This window comes from Convolutriloba macropyga, chromosome 6 (genome assembly GCF_964194025.1).
Source record: "Convolutriloba macropyga chromosome 6, txConMacr16.3, whole genome shotgun sequence".
NCBI lineage: Eukaryota > Metazoa > Xenacoelomorpha > Acoela > Convolutidae > Convolutriloba > Convolutriloba macropyga.
The window spans coordinates 31,775,916-31,796,662 of record NC_134473.1 but is presented as its reverse complement, the minus strand read 5'-3'; the positions used below and the strand labels follow the sequence as shown (position 1 = coordinate 31,796,662).

Genomic DNA, 20,747 nt, shown 5'->3' with positions numbered 1-20,747 from the left:
TCAAAAATCTTAAAACGTATTATACGACTATCTTGCAAATTTTTGTCACATTTCAGCAAAAATTGATTGAAAGTTTCATGCAGATTACAAAAATTACAAAAATTTTGAAAAAAATTTTAAATTTCAATAACGCCTCCTAAAACGGGCATTTCGAAAAAATTCTTATAAAAGATAATCTACGCTTGACTATTTTCTAATGATAGAACTCAGAGGTCTAAAAAATAAATATATCGATTGAAAAAAACTCACTAAACAAAAAAAACAGTTGAGCATATATTTCCTCCCCCAGTAATGTGGGTCGGAACAAAAATAGGATGCATTTTTTGAAAAATCACAATTAATTAGGACATTTTTCCGGAGCCCAACAAAACAGACAAAAATTTGCGGCAAGAAAACAGATTAAAACCTGCTAAATTCTTAAAACAGCTAAATTTAAGAAAAACTGTTTTTTTAAAGCGGCATTAGCAGTACCCTTTCCTCAAAAACTTCTATTTTTTTTTATTTATTATCTATTTTTATTATACTATTTCTATTTTTTGAGCATGAAAGATATGTTCACAATAGTTATGTAACCCCACAAAGGTCGCATTGGAAGTTTCCGATGTTAAGAGTGAAATTTTGATTTTCGGCGAAGACAAAAGCGAAATTTAAATCCAATTTCCAATGATTTCTTCCATATATTTACGTAGCAAACGAAATGCTCTGATTTATCTGAGTAAATTTACTCGCATATTAAATGTGACAGTCCCACATTAGGAACTGAAAAGTTGGGATAAACAACTAAGCTAAATTTACGTTTTCCAAACGTCTGACAATGTTCTTTTGACATTTGTCAATGGTTGTCGCACTAAAAGGTCATCATGGAATGCTAGTTCAAGTTCAGGAGGTTTGAATTATTGATAACACGAATTCACTTTGAAGACTTATTTGAAATTGTAATAATACGAGTTTTACTTGTTCCGTCAATGTACACTATATGTTTGAACTTTGATATTCATCGATGTCATTGAAATGGCGCCTCTAATCTGTAGAAATTTGTACAGGTAGGTGAGACGATACAATTTCTGTTGACACTTTGTTAGCTTCAACTTTATCGTCTCTGTCTGATCCCATTCATCGGGCGCAGGATAAACTTAAGTACAAGTTTAACCCATCTACCCAATGTTTGTTCACGCTTTCTCAAATTTATTGAAGGCATAGTTGAGTTCATTGTCAATCATATTAAACGATTGTTTAAATTGAACTTGATAGCTAGGCAGAGTTTATAAGTGTCACAAAACAAATTGGTCACGGCTTGTGGACACCAAACATTATCATTTAAAAAGAGTTGAAAATCCGAACTAGTGATCATCAAGAGTTTACGTTCACTTCATTAGCTTACTTCAGTATAAGTTATAAAACGAAAACTATTATTCAAATTGTAATATTACATCTCTTATGCATTTTTTAAGTCAGCCATCTCGATATATTTCCGAAGAGCTCTTCAGAATTAACTTATTGAGTTTTGGGCTACGATTTTTTTTCCGATTATCTGATACTATTGCGCGTCACTGGTTGCTTTTTACAACTAAAAATTACATCAGAAGTGAGCGATGATTAATATTATCCCGAAATTTGATTACAAAAGTGTCGGTGAAAATATTCAGACCAAGTTTGGTGCCTGAGAATTAATAATCGATTTGTTTTTTAATATATTTGGCTAGAATTTGATAACCTCTCGTTTGATGACACTTAATAAAGTATTAATAAAGAGTACTAATAAAATTAGAACTTCTCTATCAAAATCAGTATGCTTCAAGTTTTTTTTTAATCAAAAATACTAAATTTAAGGTATGCTTGGTTGGGGAAGTCATGGTTGAAATCATTTCTAAGTTCAGTCGATTCTCAGAAAGTTTTCTTCCGATCAGCCTTGTGACCACAAATCACCATTGTGACCACGCAATTGATTATTTGCCTTTTATTTGTTCCCAGAAACCCTCACAATCGGGTCTTCAAAATTTCGTCATAATCAACCCACAAAATGGGGTTGAACAGAAGAAATGAGCATTGTCCCCACTCATTGGGTGACAAACAATTTCGCGCACAGCAATAACTCGGCAACTAAAATTGGGAGAGCCACGATTGTAAATTAACCATTGTGGGGCTGAGGGTGTTGTCGAAGGAATGAGTCTCATAACAGGGGATCTCTGGCGATCAGCATTGTGGCTGAACCTCTCATTAAAGTCACTGAGACTCCTTGAGATAACCGATTATATGCAATTGATAAACCAGCTGGTTGAAAGTTTCGGTTATCGGCAAGCAAGGCTATACGTTTCAAAGTTTTAGAAAAAGCTTCAAGTTAAATTAGAAAATCAGCTTCGTTTCCTTGTAAGAATGTATCAATTCTATGATTCTGAAAATCTGCATATTCATTTCTTGACTATTCTAACTTTCTATTCAAATAATTTTTAGAATCAATTGTCATAATTACAGAGAACAATTTATTTTTCAGAAAAAATTAGTATGATTTAAAAAAGCAGTTCTGAAAATTATTTTGGTCCTGATAATAAGGAACTAACACAAAATGTTTCACAATTACCAAGCTACAGGCATTTCTGGAAAAACTAGAGAAGTGGCATACAATTATTCTGAAAAACCAAAAAATGATCGATTTATTCAGATGCAAAGCTGCGAAACATTTAGTTCAGAAACGTTGTTGATCGACATTTTAACACTGAACTTGATATTTTTTATAAATATTTGAAATGGAAGAGAAAAAGCTTATTTGTTTTGAGAACGCAAAAGGAGAACGTACAAATTTTCAGCAAACAATGAAAAAAGATGAGATAATCAATTTCTGAGGAAAGAACGGATCAGATGCCTAAGTATTGGACACGTTTTTATAATCGTTCATTTTCTATAGTAATGAACACAGTTTTCCAAAATTAAAATGGTCAAAAATTAGAATGAATTCGTTTCCGGGTTTAGCACTTTTATTTAAGAACTGAAATTTGATTTTTTGGCAGAATTCGAGAATTATAATCACTGGGTCACCAAGATTGATAGTCATTTTTATCTTTTAACTCCTGAGTAGTCTGACTGCCTATTTTTTGGCTCTACAATGGTTTTTATAATAGTTTTTCTAATAAAAAAATCTACATCCGATAGCTTTTGGATTGTTTTGGATTACGAGATGTTTGAACAAAGTTCACTTGTGAACCATTTGACGAAAAATATCATAAAACTGAAGAAACTGAGTGACTTTTACAACCATTTTTTCAAAATTTTCCCTTAGGCTTGAAATTAATCAATCAATCTGTTATTTCGAGGGATTCAAGTTTTTTGGGCTGATGACAAATTGGCGAAAAGTCAGTTTCCGTTGTTTTTCATCTAACGGGTAATTTCCCTTTTTATAAGCTTTCTTCCAAACTTCAGCACAGTGCCAAACTTTCCAACAATTAGGCCAAAGTTCCAAACTTTTGTGCCAATCCCAGTAGCCAAATTCATCAAAGGTTGGGCAGCTTGGTTTTGGTAATATTAAAAAATTTTTTGCAAATATTGCAAAAAAAGCGCATTCAAACTGTTATTTGTTTCGTATCTGCTAATCTATCTCACAATAAAAATTTGATTTTGTCCTACTAACTCGAAATCGGTGGTCACAAAAAGTACCATATCGTAAATGAAGGAATCTCTCAGCTTCGTTTCCATGTAAGAAATTTACAGAAAAAATATGAGCTGCTGATATAAGACAAAGTCTGATATCGGCATGTACCTTAAAAGTAAGGATAACTTTGAATTGTCAATAATTTTATGACCATTATCTTTTTTAGAAGCTGAGTCATACGGTCTGGATATCTGATATTAAATTATCCATTACTGTATATAGTTCTTGTTTTAGTTTTCCCATTTTCAAGAGCAGTTTATTTAGTTCATTTCATTTAATCGATTTCATCAATTATTTGAGTTGCAATCATCGTTTGTTCAAGTTCCAGACAGGAAATTTTCTGTTCACGTGCCTAAACAAAATTAACTTCTTCTTTTCCGTATGAAAAACATGTGATCACTTATAAATTCCTTTAATCCTAATTTTGTTTCAATTTAAGTTTCATTCTCTCATTTGCGCTCAAACAGATCAGTTGTAATTTAATTCAGTCAACTGTTTCTCAAATCTAAGCTCATGGAACAGAGCAGTCATTCGCGTCGCGAATAACCAATTTCAAAAGTGAGATTGCAATTCAATTTTGGAAGTTTGCCAATCGCACCCAAATTGCCTAATTGAAACAAACACTAGTTAATTGGGGCTCAACTGTCTAAATACTCAGCTAAGCAGTATAAGATGGCGCTGTCAGCTACTGATTCACAAAGGACTCTTCTGCATATCCACGTTTTCTGGGAAAAAGCAACCATCACACCTCTTTCGTGGGAGAAACGGACGCAACAATGGAAATTAGCATTGTTATCAAAAGAAGAGATCCAATTAGAGATACTTCTCAACGGACCCCCTACGGCCCTCACATACCCACCCAATCCTGTGCATGAAGAATTAGTGGAAAATCACACTCAGGAAAAAGAACGCGACAGAAAGAACCGCAATCAACATTTAAAGGTGACGTGGCAAAATAGATGCAAGAAGATTTACGAAATCGGCAATTTATGCGGCGATAAACCTTAGGCTTGAAATTAATCAATCAATCTGTTATTTCGAGGGATTCAAGTTTTTTGGGCTGATGACAAATTGGCGAAAAGTCAGTTTCCGTTGTTTTTCATCTAACGGGTAATTTCCCTTTATATAAGCTTTCTTCCAAACTTCAGCACAGTGCCAAACTTTCCAACAATTAGGCCAAAGTTCCAAACTTTTGTGCCAATCCCAGTAGCCAAATTCATCAAAGGTTGGGCAGCTTGGTTTTGGTAATATTAAAAAATTTTTTGCAAATATTGCAAAAAAAGCGCATTCAAACTGTTATTTGTTTCGTATCTGCTAATCTATCTCACAATAAAAATTTGATTTTGTCCTACTAACTCGAAATCGGTGGTCACAAAAAGTACCATATCGTAAATGAAGGAATCTCTCAGCTTCGTTTCCATGTAAGAAATTTACAGAAAAAATATGAGCTGCTGATATAAGACAAAGTCTGATATCGGCATGTACCTTAAAAGTAAGGATAACTTTGAATTGTCAATAATTTTATGACCATTATCTTTTTTAGAAGCTGAGTCATACGGTCTGGATATCTGATATTAAATTATCCATTACTGTATATAGTTCTTGTTTTAGTTTTCCCATTTTCAAGAGCAGTTTATTTAGTTCATTTCATTTAATCGATTTCATCAATTATTTGAGTTGCAATCATCGTTTGTTCAAGTTCCAGACAGGAAATTTTCTGTTCACGTGCCTAAACAAAATTAACTTCTTCTTTTCCGTATGAAAAACATGTGATCACTTATAAATTCCTTTAATCCTAATTTTGTTTCAATTTAAGTTTCATTCTCTCATTTGCGCTCAAACAGATCAGTTGTAATTTAATTCAGTCAACTGTTTCTCAAATCTAAGCTCATGGAACAGAGCAGTCATTCGCGTCGCGAATAACCAATTTCAAAAGTGAGATTGCAATTCAATTTTGGAAGTTTGCCAATCGCACCCAAATTGCCTAATTGAAACAAACACTAGTTAATTGGGGCTCAACTGTCTAAATACTCAGCTAAGCAGTATAAGATGGCGCTGTCAGCTACTGATTCACAAAGGACTCTTCTGCATATCCACGTTTTCTGGGAAAAAGCAACCATCACACCTCTTTCGTGGGAGAAACGGACGCAACAATGGAAATTAGCATTGTTATCAAAAGAAGAGATCCAATTAGAGATACTTCTCAACGGACCCCCTACGGCCCTCACATACCCACCCAATCCTGTGCATGAAGAATTAGTGGAAAATCACACTCAGGAAAAAGAACGCGACAGAAAGAACCGCAATCAACATTTAAAGGTGACGTGGCAAAATAGATGCAAGAAGATTTACGAAATCGGCAATTTATGCGGCGATAAACCTTAGGAGCATTGCAACCAAATGGCAACTTCACTCCTCTACCTCTGTATTGGGACAGAGGGTCGTAGGATTTTCAGGAGTGAACACCCGCATTTCCTCATTGAAAAGGAATCAATGAAAGAACTTTGGCGCGTGATGGAGTTATACTTCGTAAAAACACGATACATAACAAATGACAGTTTTTTCTCCTCTAAACGTTGTGGAAGGTTTTTATGGGAGACTCATAGAACGGTCAGAAAATTGAAGTCTGGGAGATGAGGAAACAACACTAATTCGAGATACTTTCTCTTTGAATATTTTGGATTTGATACCCAATAGGAGCTTCATACAGAAACCTTGTCACCAACAAAATCACTTGAAGTAGTTTTTTCTCATGGAGATGGGAGCTAAAAATCAGCAAAAGATCAATTAAAATGCCCAATCAGTAAACATGGTCAACAATTTTCAAGGCCGTAATCGCACTACGAACTACCAACAACAACGGAAAGACTTTATTCTTTACCCAACTATTCCCCAAAACTACAAAAATAATAGCGTTTGCGCAAATTGTGGTCAATGCTGGTGTAATAATCACCGTCAAATATGTCCCGTAAAAGGGAAGAAATGCAAACATTGCGGAATTCTTGGTCATTTTGATATAAAGTGCCTAAAACCAAAGAAATCACAATCTCAAGTGGTAAAATCTCAACAAACGAATGTCAGCCAGATCGACACGGCAACAACTAAAGTGGTGATGAAGAATCTGCGAAATACATAACCATTTATCAACCATACGATCAAGTATATGACTCCAACTACGACAGTGACTCTGATGACTATGTCGCCGCTATCTCTAGTGACGCAACAAATCAACTCGAACCACTTAATGCAAAAAACTCAATATCAAAAAATCACTGCAATCTCGATGATCGACTCTGGCAGTGTGGCAGTATCTGTAGCATAATCACAAAAACAGTAACCAGATAATCATGTAATCACAGAGTAAACCATCTGCACAATGGATCGCATCAAAATGTGAGAAAGATCTCCAAAGGTTTTCAATTGAACCTATAACGATTGGATATAACGATTGGATATGTGAGCACGCAAGCCTCGCAGTTGTAAAGGATGAACACAAGCTCATCATCGGAAGGGACCTTTTCAGTAGTCTTGGTCTGGCAGTGCTGCAACAAGTAAAAAGGAATAAATGTGTTAACAATATTGATAATTTTACATGCAAAGTAAAACAAACTATCGCGTTGCAGTTTCTTGACCTTATTTCAAGATTTGTCCTATCAAAGACACATGTTGTTCAATCAAAGTTTTATTGAAAGTTTACAGCAAAGCATCAAAAGTCGTCGCGTTCCAATTAACCTACAACCTGGAGTCTGCGATGAGTTAGATCGATTACAGAAAGAAGGACACATCGAAAAATTATCTGGTTGTTCTGACGAAAATTTCATTTCACCAATAGTTATTACAGTACAGAACGGTCAATCAATAAAAGTATCATTAGATTCTAAAATCCTTAACAAATCAGTTCATAAAAACAAATATCAATTGCCTAATAAGGAAATGTTGATAGACTCCAATTCACAACCTTTAACCAACACACAAAACGATCAACAGGCCTATTTTTTAAACATGGACCTTAAATATACAAAAAGTCAACTACAATCACAGAATGACACTGTACGACATTGTAATTTTAACATCAGTTGTGTAGAATCTAAAGGTACATACAGATTTACAACTGGATTTTGCGGCCTCACAGATATGCCAGCTGTGTTTCAAAAAGCAGGGGATTATTCAAGGGTAGGTCTTCAAAAACACAAGTAAACAAAAGCAGAAGCAAAGAAAACTATGTCATAAGATGAACATTTTGTGGTGACAACAATATCCAATATCCATGACTCATTTAAACACTTTATAGAACTTAAACCAAACCATCACATGAACTTAATAGCATTCTAAAGTCGCATTCACTCATACCGAAACCATTTCCGCCATTAGCACCGCAAACACTATCAAAAACGAAAAATTACAAATTCAGAATATGTCAAATGCATCGCTTTTAATACATTCTAATACTTCATTGCCAATTGAATTGCAACTTACACTATCATATAAGTCCATTGTACTCCTCACTTAAAAACGCAAATTGCGTCGCAAACGCATTCCTCAAATATTAAACCAACTTTGCATTAATTAATCTGCCATTACATAAACCGAATTCCATTAACAACTTTGCTGCAAAGGCTTTGCGAAAATTCAGACAGTAAAGAATGAAACAATCTAAACCATTAAACCCAACAAGACCCATATTTGATAACAAAACAAATAATTGCCATAAAATCTCCAAAATAGGCGCGAAACTCAAAAATGCTTTCTGTAAATACCAAACAACCAAAATATGTCGCTTTTTGCCCAAAATTAGTCTACAATCAATATCACTCTGATACTCATTCCAAAAACTTTACCTCGAAAATGTCACAAGGAAAAACTGAAAAATCAACACCCATTAAATCCCGAGTAACCCTCTCGGATAAGTTAGCCAAAAATACATGGCCAGTGACAAACTCTTCCAAAACGGAGACAACGCCTTCAACAAGTGCAGAGGACACTGCGGATGATCAAAAGCTCTCGGGAACAATAAACCGCATCTTCAGCAAGAAGTTAAGAGCCATCCAAACGGGGAAGGATGCCAGTCTAAAAGAAACAAAGGGACTGCGTGATCAACAACTATGAAGAGAGGCTCAAAGACTCAAGTGTCTATAATTCCTCTTCTTAGCGCGATATGAGTGTTAAACACGGGTGTTTGTGGAACGACGAGAGCAAGACTATTCCGAAGGATGCTATTAAGGATTCTGTGCTAGAAGACATCCATTCCAGCCATCTAGGGAGTTTCGCTATGCTTTCCTGGCTCAAACTATATGGTGGCCACATAGTCACCAAGACATACTAGCTAAGGCTAGTGAGTGCATGGGTTGCACGGAAATTGGCATAAAATTAAAAACAGGGATTCCGCATAGAAAATAGTCACCATTACCTGACTGTATTGAACCGAATTACAAACTCCATATAGTTTTTGGTGAATGAAAAACAGAGGGACTTTATAGAACAAAATTTCTTAACAGGCATCGATCGCTACTCAAAATAACCTACAATAGAAATAGTAAATAAAGCATCCAGTCCAAAATTAATTAAAATCTTAAATACACACGAATATAATCACGGAGTAATTGGAACAATTAGATTAGACCAAGCTAGATGTTTAACAGGCAAAGAATTTGAAGAATTCTGCTTAAAAAATTGAAGTAATATATGCTCCCGCACATGACCATAGAGCAATAGGCCTTGTTGAAGTTCTCATCTAAACTATTAAACGACAATTATAATATATGAAAGCACATTTAAAAAAGTTCAATCTACAACATGCAATACATGCAATCTTTCAACATCAAAGAATAAATAAACAAAAAACAAAGAAAGTTTTACAGTTTGAAGCACATTTTGGTAGAAAATGCAATACTCCAGTTTCCAATATTTCAACGAAATCAAATAGTAAAAATTTAAAATATAATAAACTAATCAACTATTATTTAGACGAAGCTACAAAACCAGGAAGATACTGGAATAAGCTCTGATATGGAAATAGAAAGAGTCAATTGCGCGGCAAATGGCCGTGCTCATGAGGAGCAACAGAAAATGAAGGAAAAAGAGAAAAGATTAATGTGGTCAAAAAGTATATCTCTTCCAATACCGCGAAGTGAAAGGAGCATACATGTGAAAACTGCTCGCAAATTTCATGCCGCAAATCAACAAAGGAAGAATTTAGACGGGCTGTATAATTTTTTGGCCCTCCGGGAGCAGAGTTAGAAAAATCAACCCGAAAACCAGAAGCATAAAAGGGCCAAATGAGCCCGAAGTACGAATACGCAACTCGGATATCGCTAACTTTAGAACAAAAAACGAGCGAGAAACAGAACCGTCTCATTACGCTGAAAGAAGGCCGACAAAAGTTAGCGAGAAAACATTAGAGCAAAGGATCCTGAATCATAAGAAGGATCTGTTAAGAAACGACCTTGGTAGCAAAAAGATTAAGCGATCAAGGAAACAGCCTGATGACGTCAACGTCACATCATCAGGTCGAACAGGTATTTCAACTACCAATAATGTGGCAAGGGCTTTAAAAATGAGAATCCCAAATGTAATCCAAAGCACGATGAGGCTTTTAAAAACCGACCAGATTTAACCCAAATATTTCACTTCAGTCCTGCCCAAGCAATCGCAGCTCCTCCCACACAACTATCTTCGTCGGGCCCATCCGCGCCACAAATAAACAAATAAAACCAATACGTAGGGAAGAAAACCGTTCTGTCCAAATTAGCGAAACCTTTGATTTGGACACATCCTCCATTTGGCGCAGCAAAAGGCTACACATGGCTATTCGACAAAAATTCCTGTATCCGATACAACATTTATAGGCACAGTGTCTCCAAGAAACCCTAATGAGCGTTGGACAATTGATCCAAATCCAATTTTTCGAACTGAGAGAGAGAGAGAGAGAAGAGAGAGATGACTGATCTAGAAGCTGAGCAAAAACTCATTATACTTCATATAAGCATTTGATATATTAACACTTTCCTAATATTTAACCGGTCAATAAGTACAAATTGTCTGATTTCAATTTATAAAACATTACTAATTGCTCAACAGCGGAAATGCCAAACGGACTGAGTATTTGCCATTAAAATATCCATTACCGTATTTAGTTCTTGTTTTAGTTTTTCCATTTTCAAGGGCTGTTTATCTGTTTATTTGACTCATTTCATTAAACCCATTTCATCGGTCGTTTGAGTTTCAATCATTGTTTGCTCAGGTTAAAGACAGGAAACTGTCTATTCACGTGCATAAACAAATATAACTTCATTTCTTGTGTATTAATTGCATGTGATCTCTTTTGACTTCTTTGAATCTTAATTTTGTTTCATTTTTAATTTTATTCTCTCATTTACGCTCAAATTGTTAAGTTGGAATTTTCATTGAGCCAACAGATTTTCATATCTAAGCTCAAGGAACAGCGTAGTCATTCGCGTCCTGAAAAATCAATTTCAAAACTGAGATTGTAGTTCAATTTCGGAAGTTTAGCAATCGTACCGCAATAGCCTTAATCAATCAAGCAGAAGTCAGTTGTGGCTCAATTGACTAACTACTCAGATAAGCAGTTTAACAAGTAGCTTTTCTTTTGTAGATATTTCCAAGAGTCATAAACTGGACACGAAAAATACAATGCAAAAAAATGCAAAAACTATTTGCATACTGCTCCTTCTTTTTTTGCTTATAGTAGAGCCTTTTCAGGATAATGGTTTTTGAAGAAGAGCCAATTTTCAATACTGTGAAATTTTCATAAATTGTTGGATATAAAGAGTAAATAGAAAGGCTATTTTCGCATTTGCTAAAACTCAGCTTTTTGTCACCTCAAAATAGGTCTCTTAGCTTGCGACATCTGTTTTCCTTATTAGTAGTGGCTTTAAATACTCCGTGTTTCTGTTTTTTGATCAGAAATATTTGACCCAGTCTCGATTTGAACTCATGAAAAGACGTCCCCGACCAAAATTATTCATGAAAAGACCGAAATGTTCCATGAAAAAACCAACTTCTTTTTTGACTTTGGCGAGAGCCTCGACTGTATATAGACCCGAAAAATTCATTGACAGTGTAATTGCAGATAGAGTACTTCTAGATAATGTATTGATAATTGAAGAAATCCCAGATTGAACGTCAAGTCTTAAACATTACTGATTCAATGAAATTGCAAGTCTTGTATCAGTACTGTATCAGAGCTCTGATCATGTAATGTTGTTGATCCGGCACGTCTTAAATCGAGTCTTAAGTCTTGCCAAGTCTTGAGTCAAGTCTTGGTCAAGACTTGATTTAGACTTGACAATTCTTGAGCAAGTCTTGACATGTCGTCACAAGTCTTATGACGTGAGATAAGACGTGATCAGTACTGATTTGTCAATTCAAGACGTGTATTTCACTGGAGAAGTACTGACCAAGACTTGAAATTCGTTCCGGGTGTCTCGACCAAGTACGTATCAGCGTCAATATAATTTCATTATCGTTCAATGCAATTATCTTCATGAGTCTTTTTATGAAGCAAAAAAGTGCGTTGTAATTTTTCATTAATGCATATTAGTTGCAACACAAAATTTTTCAAGCTATTTAGGTCATCTTCGGATGTTGCTTTATTTAAAAGTTCATCAAGCTTATCATTTTGTCCCAAGTTTTATAAAAATAATATCTCTGACCTTGTTTTTTGACACCTTATAAGAGAGCAAAATTATTTTTTTGCAGGATAGGTGATAGCGAAACAAACACTGAAGAATAATATATTGGGCGCAAAAGGAATATTATGAGCGGATTGTAAAAATCGATGTCATTTAATACTTACGGTAGTTTGCAAAATATTTCACACTGCAACAAGAGTTCGAGGATGGACGAGTTAGAATTGTTATCAATTTTCCAGTAGTATTTAGATATCCGGGAGGATATTTCCGAAAATTTTGTTTTAATTGCGCTGACAGCAGTTGTACAACAACTTGTTCCCGCGAATGGAACTTTTGCTGTTTTTTTGCTATATATATATATATATATATATATATATATATATATATATATATGTATGTATATATATATATATATATATATATATATATTGCCCACAAGAAATTGCCCACAAGCTGAAAAAATTTTCAATCAGCAGATTCAGCAATTGCAATGTGAATACGTTTTCTTGTTTAGTTTGCTCATTATCATTTGATTTCCTACAAAATTGTCCTCAAAGATCCGCTCAAACTGTGACGGCCGTTAATGTTTTGAGGAGTTGGTGTTGATAGGCTTTATTGCGGTAAACGCACCTCAAGCAATTTAAGAGTTTTTTATGACCTTCACCACTAACAATAGAACAATTAGAAGAACAATATTAGAACAATTATTAAGTTTAAATTTGGGAAAGCGGCAACTTCGAATAGCGTTGTGTTTCTTTACGTGTTTGCAATTTTTCTAATGGGATAAACTGAATTGCTTTATTTTTTCATGCTTCGGAATGAAACAATTTGTTTTTCATTGCATTCATTTTGAAAGGAAAAACTTTTTGATGTAAATTAAGTCTTCTGTTAAATGTGGTAATTTTTTCTTAGTCTACTAAGCACGTACTATAGCTGTTCCTATCCATTCAGAGTTCGTCAAATTAAGCAAAACGCAAAGGAGATATTTTAAATACTGGGAAACACACAACCATTTGTCCTTGAATACTATATATTCTTATATTTTTAATGCTTTCTGTAGCAACGCTTTGCATGAAGAGACGCTGCTCTTTCTGCTGTTTATAGCTGCACAGTAGAATTCCAATTGACGAAACGGAATTCATTTAAATAATAAACAACGAAAAAATTTCTTTACGTTAATCTGAATTAATCGGAAGCGACTGAAAATGTTTAATTGTTTTCCACCATTTACAGATTATTCCTGAAATAATTTTGAAATTTGCTGCGAGTTTTCATATATTTTTGCTTGTCTTCAGACATCTTATTGGCCGGTTTTTGAAACTTCCAGTTGAGAAAATTTTTAGTTTTTCTTGGCGCGGCCTACTTTAATAAAATATATAGTTGGCATTTATAGTGTTTGAAAGCCAATTTACAGTTGACCTAATTTGGACGCGCGGTTAAGTCAAATTTCGCATTTTACCCAAACTACCTCATTTCTGGTTACTACTTTCACATTATTCACAACGTGCGACTGCAATGGGCTCGTTTTTACGTGACATTAAAACGATTCTTTCCTCAAGAGATAACTCGGCGAAACGGAAAAGCTACGGAGCTGTAGTTGCATGTTTTATATCCTCATTTTTTGTAGCGAGTGGCTATTTGATGCTGAAACTGAGTCACAGCGTCGACAGAGAATTCTCATTCTTGGTCGGGTTTATTGGAACAGTATTATGTGTTCCTTTATTTTGCCTGCAGAGCACTGGAACGTCGCCAAAACCAATTCAAAATCAAAGCAATGGAAATATTTACTTAAAAAACTACTCAGACGATCAGCAAAATACTTCCGAGGAATTCCAGGAAACAAGAACAGGCGGTGTTGATGTTATTAATGTTCGGAGTTGTACAAAGAGTCACCTTCTAGACTTAATTCTGGTTATGCTCTTAGGAATTGTTTTCAGCGGTGGTCATGCTCACTTTGCGTTTGTATCTATTGGGTATACATCTATGGGGGATGCTAGAGCCGTGGCTTTAGCAGTTCATTTTATCGGCAACGTTCTGATTGAAAGCTTCCTTGTTAAAAAGACTCCAAGATTGTTTACAGTTGTAGCTGGTTTCCTGGGTCTCATAGGAACGTTCATAATCTGTCAACCCAAAAACTTACTGGCCTTGAACATTGACGTTACACACGCTACTGGAGTTGGTTTTGCAGCGTTGTCCGGAATTTCGGGCTCGTTTTATTATTGTGGGCTGCAAAAATTTAAACACCTTCCGGTAGCCATGAGTCATCTGAGTTATTTCGCCGGGCCTTTAGTTTACGGTCTGTATGGGATATCAACTGCAGAAAACGCGCCTTTTGAAATGTGTGTGAAAAGTTTACGAGCTCAGTCTGTGATTGGAAGTGTAATATATGCAATTGGGGCTATTTTGATTGTAACTGGGTCGCAGTTATCATCAGCGTCTGTTTCGACATCATTAAAACTGTTGATTATTCTTCTGGGTTACTTATTCCAAGTCATGTTTCTGTCTCAGCCTCTAACTGTGTCATCTGTTGTAGGTGCTGTGCTTATATGTGCTTGTGTTTTATTACAGAGTTATGTATTGTTGAAATGATGTACTAGTACAGACCTGTTTTCTCTTGATTTTTTGCTTTTTTTATGATTATGATTATTGCCGTAACTGAATCAAACATTTTGCTAACGATCATATGGAGTAATTATTTGAAAAATTTATTTTATAAACTGGTCGTATTCGTCCTCTCTGAACTGTAATCATCTGATTGGAACCTGCCGCTGCAAGCCTCATATGCGAAGTTTTGTTCATAATCTGTCATTTTAATTCCTAAGAGTATTATTACCTGGGGTTCAGATTAGGAGCAGTTGCAACTCGCGACAATAGAAAAATAGAACCGTCACCATTCAGCTGTGGAAAACGAATTTGGATTATTTTTTTGGATTATTTTGAGAAAAAGATTTGCAGAAGAAATTCGCGTGTCACAACTTATAGAAAAATTACAATAGTAATTGCAAAAGAATGAATAGTTTTTTTTTTAAGTTTTCAAGTTGATCTTTCATGAAATTACCAAAAGTTAAGAGCTCTGGGTAGTTTCATGAAAGATTAATTTATAAAATGGAAAAACTTTTCAATCTCTTGCGATTACTATTGTAGCGAACATGAAATTGAGTATAGTTAGTTATAAGCGGCGAAAGTATGTGTATGTAGGCTCTTTATAAAGCTCGCAATTAGGACAATCTAATTAAGATAATAACACCAAAGCTAAATTGAACAAATTTAAGTACTCTCTTGAAAGCAAACACATGGTGCCCCAAATTCTTATTAAAACAAATATGCACAAAAGTAAGCAAAGTCACAAACCGGATAAAGGCATAACGAATTGGTTGAGGTTGAACAATGAAAGGCTGTCAGATTAGATTGATGAGACAAACAGGCGACAGTGAACTAGTAAATAATTGAATAAGAGCACAAGTCAAGGTTATTAAACGAAGTAGCTTAAACTAAATGGCCAGAACAAAGCAAACTAGAAAAATTGTTCGTAAATTGAGAGGGAAAACTCAATCAAGTTCGTCAGGATCAGAGATTTCCGTGCCCGCATCACCTCCCTCGTCCTTATTTGAGCCCTCGCATGTAGAAGCTGGCACATCTGCACCAGTACTGAAAGGAAAATTACGTTAAGAAAAAGCAAAACCGGCCCCAAAAAAGAGCAAAACCAAGATGGCCGCTACTGGCGGAATAAATACAGAGGATATCTGGAAAAAGGACCCAAAAATGGCCTTGGCGGTGGAGAAAATGCTCGCCAGGGAGCAAGCCAAGACCCAGAAAAACTAAATTCTTATTGTATATATCTGTATTAAGTAAAATAAAAACTTATTACCCGCTCGTTGATTTCAATTCGCATCGATATATTAGGAGACAGTGTTGCACACCCTCTACCACTTGAAATTTCAAGAATATCCCACCATTTTGAACTCCTTTATGTTTTCCAGCCAGTTTTAGATAATAAGGCTGTTCCCCACCCTCGAGATCGTAGTACACATATATGTTTAAGCGACAATGGCGGGCGAATAATCGTAAGTCGGTAGTGTTTATGTACTCCATATCTTCGATTCCTCGGGTCTGGGGGGTTTTGCCAGGACATTTAAATAAATGCTTGTTTGGTCCATTCCGTAAACTAACAAAAAGTTGTTCGATTTTTCCAGCCTGAGTGCGATCTCCAGTGATAATGGTTGATAGACAGGAGGCCACGCAACTGAATTTGGGGTGGGCAACATCTAATGTAACGGGATCATACTGTGCAGTATCGAACTCGGGACAACTAAAAACCCCAAGATTATTAAATTTAATTTAGCCAGAGTGAATTTGGGATACAAGAGCTTACCTTTCAAATAGCTCGTAGCAATGACGCTGTCCTTGTTCTAGGCCAAGCTCCCGGCAAACCCGATTTAGTTCCACTTCGGATAGAAACTTCATAGGACCACGAGTACAGCGAAATAGAGTTTCACTGTCGCAATCGAGACACTCTTTTACGATTTTTTGGCACGATTTTCGTAGGTCGCGGACACTAAACGTTTGTCGCGCCAGAGATTCCAGATTTTCTCTGGAGGGATGATCGTTTTTCCTGTGCAGTTCTGTAAGCTTGTTTTTTGCGTTACCCCGGTGTAGAACCGTGAGTCCTGAACCCACTCGCAATAAAACCCCTTTGAAAGATAATAATTTTTGCATCGATTACGGAGTTCTTTCCTGTAAATCCACGTAGAATTTCTCGGATAAAGAACAGATTTAAGATAATGAACGATTTCAAAGTAGATTTGACTATCCATTTCAACTGAAATTGTATATGACTTAAAACTGTATGCAAAGTAAGACAGAATGAGTTAGTTAAGTAGAGTTTTGTTGACTTAAAGTAAATAGAAAGGCAATTTATCAGTTTTCCAAATACCCCACCGGTAAAAAGTTGTCCGACCCCCCGGGATGGGAAGGAGTTATTGGTTGATAACTGGTCAATGATGGGGAGGTACCCCTAGTAGTCCTCTATTGCGAGAATAATTTTCAGGCGAATCCGACCACCCACCCTCCAGCTATTAACACCGGAAGTAGTGTGATTTGAAGGTTTTTAGGTATTTTACTGTGAAATATGAATGTTTGAGTCAGAAATAAGGCGATTAATCAGTTGTATTGACCTGCACGTATGAATTAATGTTTTTGCATGATATTGGGAAGGGTTTAGGATGTAAAATGGCGATTTTTGAGTATATTGGTAGTTATCACAGGAAGGTAGTTAGCACCTAAATTGAAATGGTATTTTTTCGAAAAGTTGACGTCGGTTTGACCTGAAATTTGGGGGATAGACTAATTTGGGTACGGGGAATCCGATTTTGATGTCGGATTTGACCCCACACCAACCTGCACGGTACTAGCGCACGCCGCTGCTGCGGAACGTAAAATTTGAACTGCTCGTGGAGTATTGGTAGTAGCCCTATGATTTTTGGAGGTTTAGTGTAACTTTTCAAGGGCTTTCGATTGGTGATTTTTTCATTCCCAAATTCCGACCGGAAGTCTGTGCTTCGGGACGACCCGAGTGCCGAAAACTGGAAATTGGCCCTTTTCAGCGGCCGAATGAGTTTGAAATAGTTTTAATTTGATAACCTGAGACAGTTAGTGACAAAAAATAACCACCCCGGTCAATTTTGCCGAATTCGGATTTTTCGGGTTTCGGCACCGACGACTCGTTAAAAATTTTTAAATTGCAAACGACCCGCAACGGCTGATTCATTGGTCATGACACTTGGCAGGCAAGTTGGTGGCACCCTATAGTTACTAGAAAACTTTACCCGAAGACGTTTTGACCACTACTCCGCAAGTTATTAAGTTTGGAAATTTGGGGTCATCCGGGAGGTCGCTGAAAAGTGTGCGCAGTCATTGCTCGTGTTGTATTAGGAGTTAGGTGATAAAAATTGGTGGGTAGGTGTAACTATGGTAGGACTTTCTGCGCCAATAGTTATTTTTACCAAATTGACCCTTCAACTTCGACTATTGACCTCTAATTGACCTCTAGAGGTCAAAGTTTTGGGTTTTTCGGAAATTTTGGTTTCTGACTATTTTTTGTTTGGGGAATTGCACGGAATGCTGGGAAAAGCACACCAATCCATTATTTTAGCTTTAGCAAGCATGAATTAGCAATATATTTACCCATGGAGACCAGTAATCTTTGAATAACAAAAGCAATAAAATTGACTTGGCGCCAAATTTGTGTGCGCAAATAAGGGCGATAGGGACCGCGGACTTTGAAGTTAATCTGTTTGTTTAGTAAAGGGAACCCCTCCTGCGGATGTATCAATCAGTCAGAATGAATTATGGTGTTTCCTTAAGTTCTAAAAGTGTATTTAATTAAGATAAGATAAAGTTAGACAAATAAAAAAGTTGTAACCAGCTTATCGTTTATAAGTTGGAGAGAGAGAGAGAAAAATACTGAGCCAGTGAGCAGTTGGTTTAGTGGGACTATACTTAAAACAGTCAGTAAAGTTGCAAGACCAGTTAGGAAACTGTGAGCAACTTGTTTAAATATATTTCGAGTGAATCACGATAAAATTTTGAACTTATAGAAGATTTTGCAGTTGAAATTGTCTCAAGGTATTAGTTGATTGAGAGTTGCATCTATTTACTGTGGATTCTACATTTGTGCTGGTGTTCTCTATTCAATTTAACATCTTTTAACAAAGCACTTTTAACAGCCTGCAAGAGTGGACGAGGGGAAAAACTCAGAAAAGAGACAAGGTAGCGCTTGCTTCATCATTTTCTTTTAAACCTTCGGTGTTGGTTTTAATTTTATTTGTTCGATCTTCTGGGCGACAGATCCCCCTCACTGTTGGCCTAGTTAGAAATTCGGAAGATGACAGTGGCGCTCCTGGGTGGGCATCGCTCCTTGTAATTTTCTGTAAGATTATTTTTTTTATCCACTAAGTGGTGAAGTTCTCCGAAATGAGCGAAAACGGAGACGATCTACCTAACGATCCTCTCGCACTGGACAGAGGCGACGAAGACGCGGATGACGATGCTCCAGACAATGGCCGCGGGGTTTTTGGACCGGGCACGCTGAGGCCAGATCGGTACCCTTCGAAAAAACACTCGACGTGGATCCAGTGGAAGCAGCACTTTCTCTGGCTCGCTGACACCAATGGATGGGACGATATCACAGCGATTCGGGCCCTTCCAACTTGTTTAACATCGTGGGCGCTTGATGAGTTCACCGCCATGCCTGCCAGATTTACGAGACAAGTGGGGAAGGAATTTGCAGCCTACACTAGCGAGGGTTTTTGAGTACTTAGACCCAAGAATGTCGCCTTACAGAGATTAACGTACGGCTAGAGCGGAGTTCAAGGCACCCATGCAAGGTGACAAGGAGGAAACGCGTGAGTTTTCAAGAAGAGTAAGGGCATTGGGTGATATCGCACATACACACATGAACGCTTTGTCCCGAGATGACATGAACAGAGAACAATTTATTGATGGTTTGTTCGACTCCGATATTTATGAATTGCTCCTTCGAGAGGATCCACAGACATTCGACAAAGCTGTAAACATAGCGCTGAGTCTTGAAGCCATTACGAAAGGTTCACGATTTCGACAGCGGAAAAGAATATCTGCAATAAGGACTATGGCAGAGGCAACTTCGTCTCCTCCGGTGGTAGCTCAACCTTTGCCTTCACAAGTGTCAAGAGGTGTTCAGGGTACCTCAATTGCACAAATGCCTCTGACCAATGATGCGCTTGGGACAAAGATTGACAAACTTGTTGACAGTCAGGAAAAGTTTATGTCAAATATATCTTCGATGATGAGTAAGTTTGTCTCGTCTGTCATACCGGGACCCCCCGCAGAGCAAGCTCATGCACCTCAGTACACTGGAAAGCAGTTGTTCAATCCGTACCCTCCAGATAGTCGATACGGACAGGGATTTGCGTCGGCTTCTCGACCGCAGGGACAATACAACCCTGGCCAACAACGACGACAAGGTGGTACAGGCTGTTTCCATTGTGGAAGTTCGGATCACTTCAAGAGAGAGTGTCCGCTACTTGCCAATAGTCCCTTAAACTAGAAAGGGCCGGGCCTACCGGAGAATTCCGGAGGGAAGGGTTTATCCCGGCCGAATACACAAAAACAAAAATAAAACCCAAACGGCGGTTGCCACCAATAACGAAGGAGCGCAGTCCAATCAGTTAAGGATGTATCATCAGTTGGACGAGTCCCTGGTTACGAAAACATCCACAACAGACCAAATGCGTGAGTTGCTTGAGCAAGGAAAAGAACCATACAGCATTCTCGTTTCGGGCGAGTTGAATGACACGAAGTTAGCCTTTCTCATCGATACGGGAGCAAACACGAACATAATCAGTTACGATACCTTGTTTTCCTTGGACATTCCGGTTAAAATGGAAAAGTATGCTGGTAGACTGGAAACTGCA

At 36.9% G+C, this 20,747-nt stretch overlaps 1 long non-coding RNA gene across 1 annotated transcript; it reads left to right on the top strand.

The window, feature by feature from the left end:
* The first annotated feature begins 1,256 nt into the window (after positions 1–1,256).
* On the top strand, positions 1,257–15,015 carry LOC142340928 (uncharacterized). Its single transcript, XR_012759096.1, has 2 exons — positions 1,257–1,585; positions 13,528–15,015. It is a non-coding gene; the product is annotated as an uncharacterized LOC142340928 (long non-coding RNA).
* Positions 15,016–20,747: the final 5,732 nt, after the last annotated feature.